This window comes from Pinus tabuliformis, chromosome 8 (genome assembly GCF_031772625.1).
Source record: "Pinus tabuliformis cultivar Carrire ecotype Pingquan chromosome 8, CPIR1, whole genome shotgun sequence".
Lineage (NCBI taxonomy): Eukaryota > Viridiplantae > Streptophyta > Pinopsida > Pinales > Pinaceae > Pinus > Pinus tabuliformis.
The window spans coordinates 1458306139-1458320180 of NC_142294.1; positions in this window are offsets into that span (position 1 = coordinate 1458306139).

Here is a 14042-nt window from a genome sequence, read left to right on the forward strand (position 1 = left end):
GTATCTCAGCACATGCTTCGCTACCTTCCAAAATAGCTTGGTAGGTTGAACCATAGCTTGACTCAGCTAGTTCACTGCAAAGCATAAGTTGGGTCACCAGATACATAAGTGAACCCACAAGCTGCCAATAAAGAGTAGAAGCAACTACCTCACCTAAAGTAGCATCCTTCTTCCTCCAGTTCCCAGCTAGAGGAGTCTGCATGGGCTTGCACTTCTCCATGTGAAAGTGCCTGAGTATCTCATTGACATACTTGCCTTGAGACACAAATACTTCACCATCTTTCTGCCACACCTCCATGCCTAGAAAGTAGTGCATAAGACCCATGTCTTTCATTTCGAACTCTCTTGGAAGGTCCTCCTTGCAACACTGGATCAGCTGATCATCACCTGTCAAAATCAGATCATCGACCTAAAGAACGATGATCAATGGCTTACCTTCTACCATGATGTGGTAAAGGTTCGCATCTACTTCATTCTTGGTGAAGCCCAACTCGGTGAAATAGCTGTCGATCCTGGTGTACCAAGCACGGGGTGCTTGCTTCAGCACATACAAAGCCCTCTTGAGTCAGCACACACGCGACTCGCGATCGAAGGTCTCGAAACCCTCTGGCTGCTCAATGTACACCTCCTCCTCAATCTTCCCATTGAGGAATGTTGTCTTCACATCCATTTGATGGATATTCCAACCCATCTGAGCTGATAGTTCTAACATCAATCTAATAGATGAGTACCTTGCTACAGGAGCAAAGGTCTCATCGTAGTCGATCCCCTCGACCTGTGAGAAACCATGGGAAACAAACCTTGCCTTATGTTTCTCAACACTGCCATCAGCTGCTTGCTTTACCTTGTAAAGCCATCTGGAACTCACCACTGACTTGCCCTGAGGTCTTGGGACAACATCCCAAACACAGTTCCAAACGATGGAGTTGTACTCCTCCACCACTGCATCAACCCAGAGGGGTTGTTGCACTACCTCCTCAAATGAATAAGGCTCGGACTCTACACACTCCCCAACAAGGGCCATGTACCTAGTGTACCGCTTAGGTGACCTCCTTTGTCTGCGCTAAGAAGATGGTTGTCCCACATTCTCCTATGCATCCAACATCAACTTATTAGCTTCCCTTGAGCATTTCCGCCCATCTCTGGAAGACTCAGCATGAGTGGATGCCTGCACTCCCGGATCCTCTACATGCGGCTACTCTACATCAATCTGAGGCTCCTCCTCCTTAGGAACTAAAAACTCCTCCTCTGCATGCAACTTGAGCTCCCTCTCAAGTGATACTCGCATGGATTTCTGCTCTTTGAACTTCAGATATCTACGTACCACTGTCTTCTAACTAGTAGGTAGGTACACCCGATAGTTGTGCGGTGTATCCATGTACCCCACAAGTATTCCCAACTCAGCTGTTGGATCTAGCTTCTTCCGGGCATCTTTGGTCACATGGCAATAAACCGATGATCCAAAGATTTGGAAGTGACTCACATCTGGTCGCTTCCCAGAAAAGGCCTCCATAGGTGTCTTCATTCCCAGTATATGGTGAGAGCTTCTGTTCTACAAGTACACTGCTATATTGCGTGCCTAAACCCACAAATGCAATGGTAGGCTTTGGTCATGCAACGTCGCTCGAGCTGCTCCCACAACTGATTTGTTCTTCCTTTCGTCCACCCCATTCTGCTATGGGTTATGGGGTGACATCAACTCTTGTTTAATTCCTTCTGCGACGCAAAAGTCCTTAAATTATTGGGATACGTACTCTCCACCATTGTCACTACGCAAGGATTTTATTTTATTTTCAGATTCTTTCTCTGCCAAGGCTTTAAACTCACAAAACCTCAAGAAGGTCTGATCCTTCTTTTGCATAAAGTAGATCCAGCATCTATAAGAAAAATCATCAATAAAAATAACATAGTACCTTTGTTTAGCGGTGGAGGCTGTAGAGAAAGGTCCACAAACATCTGAGTGAACTCGCTCTAGGATTGCTCCAGCTCTACTATCTCGATACGGAAAGGAAGATCTCACATACTTAGCCAAGGTACAACCTTTGTATGTATTTGTCTGCTCCATTTTTCCCTTGGGAAGTTTGGTAAAAATCTACTGCATGATCTTTAGTTCTCCATGGTGCAAGTGGCCCAATCTTCTATGCCATAGCTCACCAACATCTTAGCTCTACACCATCTCAGCTTTGGAACTCAATGCATCACAGTTGTCTACCTCCAGCTTGTAGAGATTCTTTACCCAAATCCTGATTCACTTGGTCTGTCTAGTGCAGATATACCTTAGGAATACCTTTCCTTTACTAGAGACTACAACATAGCCTTTATCTTCTAGCATAGCAATGGACACAAGATTCTTCTTTAGACCTAGTACATACTTTACATCAATCAGAGTGAGAGGAGCTCCATTCTCCCTCTCAAACACAACCGTACCTTCACCTGAAACACGATACTTTCCATCATTGCCCATCTTGATCCACATATGGAGATCCTTCTCCTCCAAGGTACTGAAAAGATTCTTGTCACCTGACATGTCGAATGAAGCTCTACTGTCCAGGTACCAAACACATCCCAACATGGATGCGACCATGAATGCTATAATTGAGAAATACAACTCAAACTATGAGGCCAGTGCCTCACCATCAGATCCCTTCAAGGATCCTTTCTTGGATTTCTTCTATGGACAATTCGTAGCATAACGGCTCACTTCATGACAATGAAAGCATCGCAGTTTCGATTTGTCAAACTTCTTCCCACCATGGGAAGAACTGGATTTGGAATGGGACGCCTTCCCTTTCCCCTTCCTCACCTTACTCACTAAGGCTAGATTTTCCTCATCATCTTGCTTTGATGAGGATCCATCTCTGGTGCTTCTTCTTATCTCCTCCTGCATCAGATCCGACCAAAGTCGTTCCCAATCTAGCAGTTTTTCTCTTCCATTTATCGAGTCTTGGTAGCTATGCCAGCTCTTAGGAAGACCAAGGAGTGCAAGACTCACCATGTCATCATCGGTTGTCATGATCCCTACACTTCCAAGCTCATCCCTGCAGGTGGTGAGCTTGTTCAAATATGTAGAGATCATGTCACCCTTTTCACACTTGATTTTCCGAAGCTTGTCTTTCAGCGCCAGCCTCCTCTGATCATTGTTGTTCTGATATAGATCTTTCAATGTTTCCACATTGAAAATGGTGTCTCCTTCCCATGGAGGCTCGAGACAATGTGGTCTTGAACTCCCTCCAGGAGGATTCTCCTTGCTCTAGCCACACATTTCTTCCATTCTGCCAATTTTGTAGCATTAGCTGCTACCGGCTTGGGGACCTCTTGATCAATGAAGTCCTTTAGACTGTTGTCATCTAATACTACTTCCATGCGATCCTTTGAGGCTATATAATTTGAGCTGCCATTAAGGGCATACTTAAGTCTTAAACCACTGAACGCCATTCGTGAAATTGAGATGTGATCAGAACTCGATTTCTATAATCAGGAACTTGAAACTTGAAACTTATCCCTTCTTTGCATTATGTTCGTCACTTTGATCACCTTTGCTCTGATACCATGTAGAAATTCTCACTGTAGATCAACAGATTATGCAATATACTAAAGCAAAATACAAGATCTACTTCTACAACAAACTTGCAGAAGCTTAATCGAATATGAGCAAGATCAAATAGAACACATATAACTGAGAATGAGAAATCAATCACACATGAACACAGAAGAATACTCTGGGGAAAGCCTCAGCTAAAAACCCCGATCTTTGTATTATCATACAAGTGGAAATATGTTCAGATTACACAAAGAATCAGCTCACAAGCTATCCTACTCTCTTCACAATTGAACAACATAGCTCACAGATTGAATAGACATAATATATCCCTTCCCTCAACGCTCCAAGACTATTTTTTCCTTGTGTAGTTTTTCTTGGGGTCCAATGATGCCACCTGTGTGATTGGCCTCATCACAAACTCACTAAACTGAAGAAGTAACAGCGCAATCCTCAAGGAATGAATTCCTTCTACATGCAAGAGATATCCTCCAAGGAATATTCCTACAACTGATAGTACATTATCCCATCATCTGATCTCAACTGGGTCTCTGTCTGAACTGACATGCATGAGTTATCTATGAGAGAATATTTAGTTATCTGAAGTGCAGTAGTTACATGCATGCATGCATTAACTAACTGAATTGACAATTAGTTCAACAAACTATTTGAACTAATCTAACTCGACTTAACTCAGTTAACTGAGCTAACTAATTACAACTCATCCTTATCTCTTTAACTAAGGGATAAATTCCTCAATTGATGGGATAATTTTTTCATGTCTTCACATAGGCTTCATGTTCTATTTTCTACAACTAATTGACTCAAGATGAATTAATTAATTATTTTACAAACAACTGCTAAGATCAAATTCGAATTTTACTTCTCTATTTTAGTTCAGGGACTAACTAAAATAGGAAGGTATCCTGAAATGCTATTTATGGTAGTGCTATTTTTAACACTTCTATATTTAGCATTTCTTGTTGCTATTTTCAAGAGGGAGGGTATGAAGGAACTACAAAATTTGGACGTTTTGTCCCAAATTGTTGATGGATAAGGAATGCAATTAGTGTTGATGGACACAGTGTCATCATTAATGACAACCAGTATCATCGATGTTGTTAAATTTTATAGCTATGATCGGTCTTCATGTGTACTTCTAATATAGGAAAAATTGAATTATATTTTGTAAAACAAAAATATATGAAGCATGTTCTTCATACTTGCAAGAAAAATGTTATTTTTTATTCAAAAGAAAAATATTACAATGCTCATTAAGAGTGGGAAAATGGAAAATTTAAATTTGTATTTTTGCCTCCTCAAAGACTAAGTCAGCCCTTTAAGGACCAATTTAGCCTACCTAAGAGATGTGTCCCTTCCCATGGGTAAACAAATATAAATAGAGCCTATTTTCTCTCGAAAAGACACAATTTTGGATTTGATATTATGTAAGATAATTTTCTAGTCCGAGGCTAAATAACACACTGATTTGAGGCAAGAAGGAGACTAATAGATAGCTATTTAGAGGCTCATCTTCAATGGAACCATGTGAAGCTTTGAGGCACTATATTTCTGTGGAACATATGTGAGGTTCCTGAGTTAAAGGGATAAGACCTTGAGGCACATAATTATAGAGAAAGGGGTCGAGACCCTCAGATATGATTATGTGGAAAAGGGCTGAGACCCTGAGGTTTATAGCTGTTGAAAGGAGATTGAAAATCCTATTGTTAATCTCTGAGGAAACTGGTTGATTCTTGTGACACAATGAGAGTTTAGAGCTTGACCTTGGGGACCATCCTTTGACCTAGTTTCATAGCTTCTTTGGACTGAATGATGAAGGGTTGACATAGTCTTAGGAGGTTGGTCATCTTGTTTGTTAGTTGGATGTGATACATGTATCTCTTGTTGCGTTCGTTCTCTAAGGAAAAGGTTGGTTGGGTTTTTCCTGTTTGTGGGATTTTTTAGGGTAGTACCTTGTGTTACTTGTGTTCCTTCTTCCTTTTGGTTCTAATGTGATTGTATCATTGATATCTTCTATATAATTTGATTAATTATGTAATTATGTTTAAGAATGTACTAGAAGATGATTTAAAACATCAAAAGGAATTATCTATAAAGAAGTGATCTAGGTGGATATTGGTGTCCACCCACCTATTCCACTTCGGCCCCCATCGTTATTTCTTTCAGGTTCCTTAATTGTAGCATGAGTTACTATTTTTGGCAGTTTTTCGGGTCCTAAACTTCTGGAACTGTTATAAGTGCCTAAAAGACTTTTTTGTTTGTTGGAAAACAAAGAGAATGAAAAAGTTCAAGAACAATTAACTACTTGATTTTCAGCCTCATCTTGGAAATCTTCGAAATGGGGTATTATGATATCCAAACAAAAATTGTATGCCAAAGTTACAACCCTGGGAATTTGAAGTTCCAACTAACCCCAATGAGGACCACAGGCCTTTTGTGCTTCATCTCCTAGGGTTAGGTTTTTGGATGTTTAAGCTTTCCCATTGTTTCTTAATGATAAAAATTCCTCCAAGCCTCATTATAACACCTTTTAGAAGGCATGTAGCCACCACATCTCTTCTCAGAGATAAGCTACCATTACATGAGCTAGTTTATTTCCATTTTGCATGTAAATAATTTTCAGCACTTTGTTATTAATGAATTGAAGTTATGTTTTCAATGTATCTCTGTGTTTTTGTTTATATTTTTCTTTCATTTTGTTCCTTCATAAATATATATCAAGAACACCGTGTAAAGATCAACATGTTATCTGAGCTATGGTAAAAAGAGCAGCCATATTTCTAATATGAATTGCGACCATAATCAAAGAATCATTCTTGAAGGCATAAAATCTGAAAAGGTTACAACGGAGGCAAAATATTTCATGAAGGACTGAATCTCAGGGATACAAGAAATCTCGATAATCCAAGTAATTCTTGACACGAAAATACTCTCAGATCCCAATATACATAGGGTTGAATGTCGTATAGATTATTCTTAGTTGAAGAAGTCAAAATTCCAAAGAAGGTGAAGGTTTCAAAGCCATGGTCTTGATCTCATCTCAGGAGGAAGCCGAGAATCTAACAAATTGTGAAGAAGAAGGGCACCTTCAATTGTTATATTATGTAGGCACTATTAAAAAAGGGGTGGCATAAATTTGTTTATAAATACGAAAAGTAGAATATTGTTAAAGACACTAAGAAGTGTTGTTTCATCCTTCAGAGGAGAAATTTTCCATAGAGTCTACACACCTCGCCTTTAAGGTCTTAATATCAGAACTTGTTCAGAAATCAATATGAAAAGATCTATGTTCTATATATAATGAAGGATGAGATGTGTTGCCCAGAATTGACCTGATATATTCAGAAGGCTAGAAATCCAAGTTTAAAAATCTGAAGTTTGTCATACGAGGTATGTATTAATTCTTTTGGAATCTCTTTCTTGACATATTAAATGTAAGACTTCTTAAAATAAAAATGAAAAAATCCATCCTTTGATAAATTGACATGGCAAGGTAAAATAACATTGTTGTTGTAGTCACCAAATAATATATGAGACTTGTATGATAATGTTGTAAACCATGTCAAAAGCATCATATGGAATTATCTAATAAGGGTAAAGTCCTTCAAGTTTTGAAGGCAATAGGAATTCTCAAGAAGATGAAATTGTTAATAAAACTTGTATGCAAGAATCAAACCTTTGAATATCTAAAGTGAAAAGTATACTTTCCTTCAAAATTGTCACAAAGTATCTTGCATGCATGATTGCATGAAGATTCCATGTCCTATTTCAAAGTTATGAACTAAATATCTTTGAAATAAATGTGTAATTGGTAGAACCTATGTGTTTAAGTCAAAAGGATCGCATCCAGTAGTGTTGAAGCAATACTCAAGTATGATGGGAATTTTGGAATAGTGAAATTTACTCCTTGTTAATGTCTTCAAGAGGTAAAGCTATTTGACTAAAGATTTATTTATGACATGTAAGATTTAGGGTATGTAAACCCTAATATGCTAAAGGTTTCAAGGTATATAAATAAAACCATAAGATAGTAGTGTTCTTCGATTTGACATATTGGAGTGAGAGATTTGTGTCATCACTCAAATTCTAGTTTGAAGTATTCCTAGAGGAGCTCCCTCTTTTCTGATATAGGCTATGTGTACAAAAGTGCTAAAGGTACAAATATTGTATTATGAGAAATCATCAACTTGTTACCATGAAAAACATATAATGGAATGAATTTGTAAGATGCTACTTATCTTAATGAAACAAATTCATTAGTCATGAAAAGATCATAAGGATGAGTCCTTTCTAAAGGTTGAGGATCAAGGTAACTTTCAGATCTGATCACAACATATCATGGAAAGAACCTATTGATTGTAAAAATAATTGATGACATATGTATTGACCCCCCAGGCCCTTGCATCTATTGATGCTATCAGTGCTACAATGAAAAAGGAAGAGTTATATGGAAATGATGAGTTTCATAAATCTAGGTTTCTGTTATTTAAATAAGAAAGTCTACGGTTTATGAACACTATTATACAAAAGGATTTGATCAAGAAATCCCTAGCATGTTTAGATTGAACATTTCCACTGAAGAAACCCTAACCTCTACAAGAAAGAAATCAAATCAAGATGATGACATGGATAAGGTTGTAGATAGATGCAAAAGGTATATAGATTAAAAGGGAGCGAGCCTTCCTCTCAAGAGATAAGTATCTTATGTCTCTCTCATTTGATTATCGCTATTGTTGTTGATTTAACTAGTAGTTAGTCTCTTATCCTTGAATTCTTTTCTTGGTTGTGATTATTCTTCCTTGGCTTCTTATGAGGATGGAAAGTACCTAATGAAGGTTGAAACCTTGGTAGTGAATGGAAGAACAAAGTAAGTTTGTGACAAAGATACTCTCTATGTTGAGATATATTGTAATGGACAAGATCTAGACTCATAGGGAGCATAGTGCCTTATGATTGGATGGTACACGATTCAAAGAAAAATATTATCTTAGCAAGAGGTAAGAAGCCTATGAAAGAACATCTTGTTAACTACACTTTTTTAGAGATCATATTTCTCAATGAAAGAAGTGGATTACCTCAAGATAATGAGGTAATGAAGAAGTCCTACACTTGTAAGTAGAAAGAGGGCTTTGTACATGATCCTCAAAGTTGATACACTTGGATTTGTGAATCAAGGTTGATCCTACATGATTTATTGACGAAGGAATAAAATATTATATGTCAAAGGGACTTGCATTTACCAAAAGCTTTTCTCTAGAGGGAGAAGTCAAGCTATTTCCAGGAACCCTTGCTTAGCATCATAGGAGGATGAACCTCTGAATTATAGATGAAAGATCTTGACTAGATAGTTGAAAGCACTTATGACAAAAGGGAGGAAAATCATTATTTCTATTGCAATATTTGTTTAAGGGGGGGAATACCCAGATAGGATGATTGCTCAAGAAAAGTAATTTGATCAGCATATGATTTAGCCAAGTAATGTATCTGAACATGTGTTGAAGTATTAGAAGTGTACAATTGGAAAAATTAGTTCAGCTACATGGCAAGGAGTGTTGAAAAGAGAGGAAGTTTATATATTTCTCTTTATTGGGCTTCGATCTCATGGATGAGTAGGAAGTAAGTCATTTGTTGCACTCAAAGGCCAAGTATGTGACAATTTGAAAGGAGAGTTGTGATGCAGTATGATTATATATTGCAAGATTGATTGATTAAATGATATAAGATGCACCTTGAGATATAGTACCTGTACATGATGATGAGTTAGGGCACCTTGAGATATAGTAACTCTATAGCTATGACATGGTACACGAGAGAGAAATAAGGATTAAGCATATATTCACTTATGAGTAGACAATTGATGTTCTAACCAAGTTGTCCGAGGGAGAAGTTGGTGTACTTCAGAGAAAATTTAGAGCTTGTGGAGATTACCCCTGTCATTAAGAGGGAGTATTGATATGTTTGCGGCATGGACGAATATTCTACTGGTAAGGGAGAATAGGTATGAGAGGAATAAAGTGATCAATAGGTAGGGTTCATTGAGTCCCTCTCAGAGGAGACCCAATCACACACGAAGATGGTGGAGTGAGGTTTGCCTATTTTTGGACCCTGATCACACAAGAGGAGAGGTGGAGTGAGGTCCTTTGGCATCCAGACCCTGACTAGACACCAGGTAGGGTGGGGTGAGGTCTTGGACCTTGATCACACACCAAGAAGGGTGGAGTGAGGTCCTTTAGCATTTGGACCCCGATCACACACTAGTTAGGGTGGAGTGAGGTCCTTTCAACATCTAGACCTGATTACCAACTAAGATGGGATGAGTGAGGTCTTGGCCTAGAGTGCTCATCAAGAAGGGTCAGTGAGTGCTTAGTAGTTTTAATATCTCAAAATTTTTTCCTATTGATGGGCCTCAATATTTGAGTACTGATCACTTTGAGTGAGTGCTAGATTTAAGGACCAATAATTTGGAAAGAGTGAGTCCTGATATGCTAGTTATATGCCATGGGTTTGGTACTGCCCCGGATATGGCCACTAGCAAATGTTGATGGTAGATCATGATGCTGATGATAATATGATGTTGAGATGATATTGATGTAGGTGAAGGATGTTGACATAGATGATGAATGAACTACACCTTTCCTTAGAAAGATCATGTATAAAGAGAACATCTAGATAGTCATTATGAAGACTTCCCTAGCTAAGAGGGAGTGTTAAATTTTGTAGATATTATTGGTCTTAATTTGTACTTGTAATATTGAAAAAATGAATTATATTTTGTAAAATAAAATTATATGAAGCATGTTATTCATGCTTGCAAGAAAAATCTTATTTTGGTATTCAAAATAAAAATACTACAAGGCACATTAAGAGTGTGAAAGTGGGAAACTTAAATTTGTATTTTTGCCTGCTCAAAGATCAATTTGGCCCTCCAAGGATGAAGTTATCCCACCAATTAGATTCGTCCCTTTTCATGGATGAACAACTATAAATAGAGCCTATTTTGACTCTAAAAGGCACAATTTAATATGTGATCTAAGGTAAGCTAATTCATTGGCTTGAGGTAAATAACTTGTTGATATGAGGCAAGGAGACTAATAAATCGTAGTTTTGAGGCTAACCTTCTATGGAACCATGCACAATCTCGATGCTCATATTCTGCGGAACCATGCACGGATCTGATGCTCATATTTTGTGTAGCCATACATAGTTGTGAGTAACTATCTTTCTCTCGAACATATGCGAGGTTCCTCAGGTAGAGGGATGAGACCCTTATGCACATAATTCCATGGAAAGGGGTCGATACCCTAATATATGTTTCTATGGGAAGGGGCCAAAAATCAAAGTGCTCGGAATCACTCAAAACTTAAATCACGAAGTCTGTCTTGGTGATACAATCCCAATGCAACTTGTTTCACTCAAACGGAGATTGTATGAGAAAGATATATCCTTCCTTTCCATTTTGTCAAATAGACAAAATTTGGGTATAAACTGACTGGAATGTTGACTAGGCATCCGTACAGACCAATCAACAAAAAGAATATTCCTTGGAATATTCCCATAGGTGGCTCAATTGGGTTGCAACAAATGTCGGCATATTATTGGTCTAGGGCATATGAGGTGGACCAATGAGAGACTGACACATGGCAAGCCTGGAGACTACCATGTGCCCTCTGAAAGGTCAGGTAAAATTATAGTGGAGGGGCCGGGGAATAAAACTCGTGACCTCACCCACGCAAGCTCAATGCATTACCACTATGCCATAACATTGCTTCTTAATAGACTATGGGTGCACTTTTTATTTAAATGTTAAAGCACTGATGTTTGGAGGTAAGGGCTAGCCCCCTCCCCATGTGACCATACACCGAAGCCATAAGCCAACGCTTATGTTAACCATGAGTTTTATGCACCAAAATGGAGATTAGTGTTAATTAACTCATACTTATACATTAATTAATTTCGTATTTAGTTGGCGGTAATTTTGGCAGGTTCGAAAAATCTGACACTACTCCAAATTTGGCAGGGTTAACTGGAGTTTCTCTAGATTTGGTGGATTTTCCCTAGGAAAAACTGAAGAGGCCATAACTTTTGAAGAATTCAAAAATTTTGGCTCAAAAATAGTCATTCCTAGAGATTTGGATGCTCTGAACATAATGGAATAGGTTGTAGAGGTAGAAAGCCACTTCCATATGTGATTTTTCTATGTTGAATTTTAAGGAAGCCTAGGGCCACCATGAGAGGAGGTCAATCCTAGATCAGCCGAATTCCAATTGCAGAGCTTGGAGAGTAAATTTTGGGTTTTTTGGGTCTTTTGAATGCAATGGAGCAGGTTGCAAAGCCATTGTAGCACTGTAGGTGCATGTAATCATAGAATTGACCATTAATCCAAAGAGTGCTTAGGTCATCCAGATTTATGCAGGAATGCAATAAAGTATAGAAATACACATAAATATAGAGATGTAGTAGAAATAATTCTTCATTTCATTAATTTAGAATACTGAAATATGCTTACAAATAGAATGAAAATGAGACTAGCTCGGGCGATGGTAGCTTATCTCTGAGGAGAGATGTGGTGGCTACATGCCTCTGAACTTCGTTACAATGAGGCTCAAGGGCCTTTTTATTTTTGAACAATAAGATAAAACCCTAAACAGCTAAAACCCTAACCCAAGGAGATGTAACACTAAGAGTTTATGGGCCCCATTGGGGTTAGTTGGACAACTAACTTCCCAGGGTCGTGACTTGGTCATATTATCGCCGTTTGATGCGTAGATACCCCGTTAGAAAGATATCTCTGAGGGCTACCACAAAAAACACAATTTTATCAAAAAATTGTTAGTGGTATATTTCCAAAAAAATGTAGTTTAGGGCCTCAAAACGGCTCTGGAAGTTTAGGACTCAAAAAAATGCTAAAAATAGTAAACTGTGCTACAATTAAGGAAACTAAAAAACTGAAAGAAACAGTTGTGGGGGTCCATGTGGAATAGGCGGGTGGCCACCAACATCCACCTGGATCACTATCCATTGAAGCAGGTCAAAGGAGATATAGCCCAAGAGGGGTGAAATCCTTTATCATCTTTGTGTTATGAGTTTTCTATGCTTTACTTCTCCGCATTTTACTTGATGTATATGTGTTTTAAACAGCTAATTAACCTTATGAATTTCTCATAAATGACACTCAATACTTGACACAAAATTCCTCACATTTTGGTTAATTTGAGACGATCCTAAGCACATTTTGAACAATGATGAGCGAGCTTGCATAGCATTAACAAGTTTTCCCATCATTCATATCAAGTTCGTATTAGAGCCTTGTTAGCTCATTTTAACCCTGAGATGGTTTTCCAAGGTTAGCTAGAAAATTAGCTATTGGTTTTGTATTTGTGCAAGGAGAATTTAACTATGTGCAAGTTTATGTGTCTAAGTTGAAGAAGGGAGATTCTACTTTGTTGAGAATTTTTTTGAAGCTTTGTGAAGCTTTTTGATGCATTACAAGTGCGATGGCAGCTTCAACAAGTGATGTTTCTAATTCATATTCCTTATAAATACTCTTTGATTTAGATATGTTGCAAGAGCATATCATCATCAGAGATATGGTGCAAGAGATGAATGAATATAGGAAGGAGAACACTATACTTCAAGAGGAGTTGATTGCCATGAATGAGGAGAAGCAAGAGATTCTTGAAAAGATTCATGAGATGGAAATTCAACTCCATGATGCCAAGGAAACCCTAGCCAAGTATGTGCTTGAAAATGAGGTATGCAATTCAATCTTCAATTTCCTCTCAAAATGAATGTTTTGGTGCCTTTGAAATACACACTAGAGGAATAGGGTCCAAATTATTGATGAATATGGGTTATTAAGGTAAAGGGTTAGGCAAACGTGCACAAGGCATAGTTGAGCCAATTGTTGTTGGGGAAAGGCCTAGGTATTTGGGTCTTGGTTATGGACAACATGATGGAGAATGACCCGAAGCCAAGGAGGCACATGAAGGTGTTCCAAGAAGGGATTTCATTACATGTTCATTACCTCAATTTTGTGAAGTTTGTGTTCATGAGGAATGCAGAATTTTTGTACCCACGTTTTAAGAACATGCTCATAAGCATGCAACTAGTGGAAATGGAAAACAAGATGATGTTGAAAGCTTTAAGGTCATTGAAACCATTTTTGGTATTCTGAAGAGAGACACTACCTCATCAAATTCACCTCTTCAAGAAGGCAATAAATGTGAATGTGCAACATATAAATCTACCTTTAATCAAGTTTCTTTTGATTATGATAAACATGGTAAATCTTCACATAAGATTTGGAGAAAATTTACATGTTCCTTTTGTGGTTTGAATAACCATATTGTTTCGAGGTGTTGGAAGAGGATAACCATACACAGGAAACTTTTAAAACAAAAGAGAAAGAAATCCAAAGGTCGATTGGATAATGGAAACCATGTTGAAAATAATATGCAATTATTTTTCACTCATTGCCATAAAC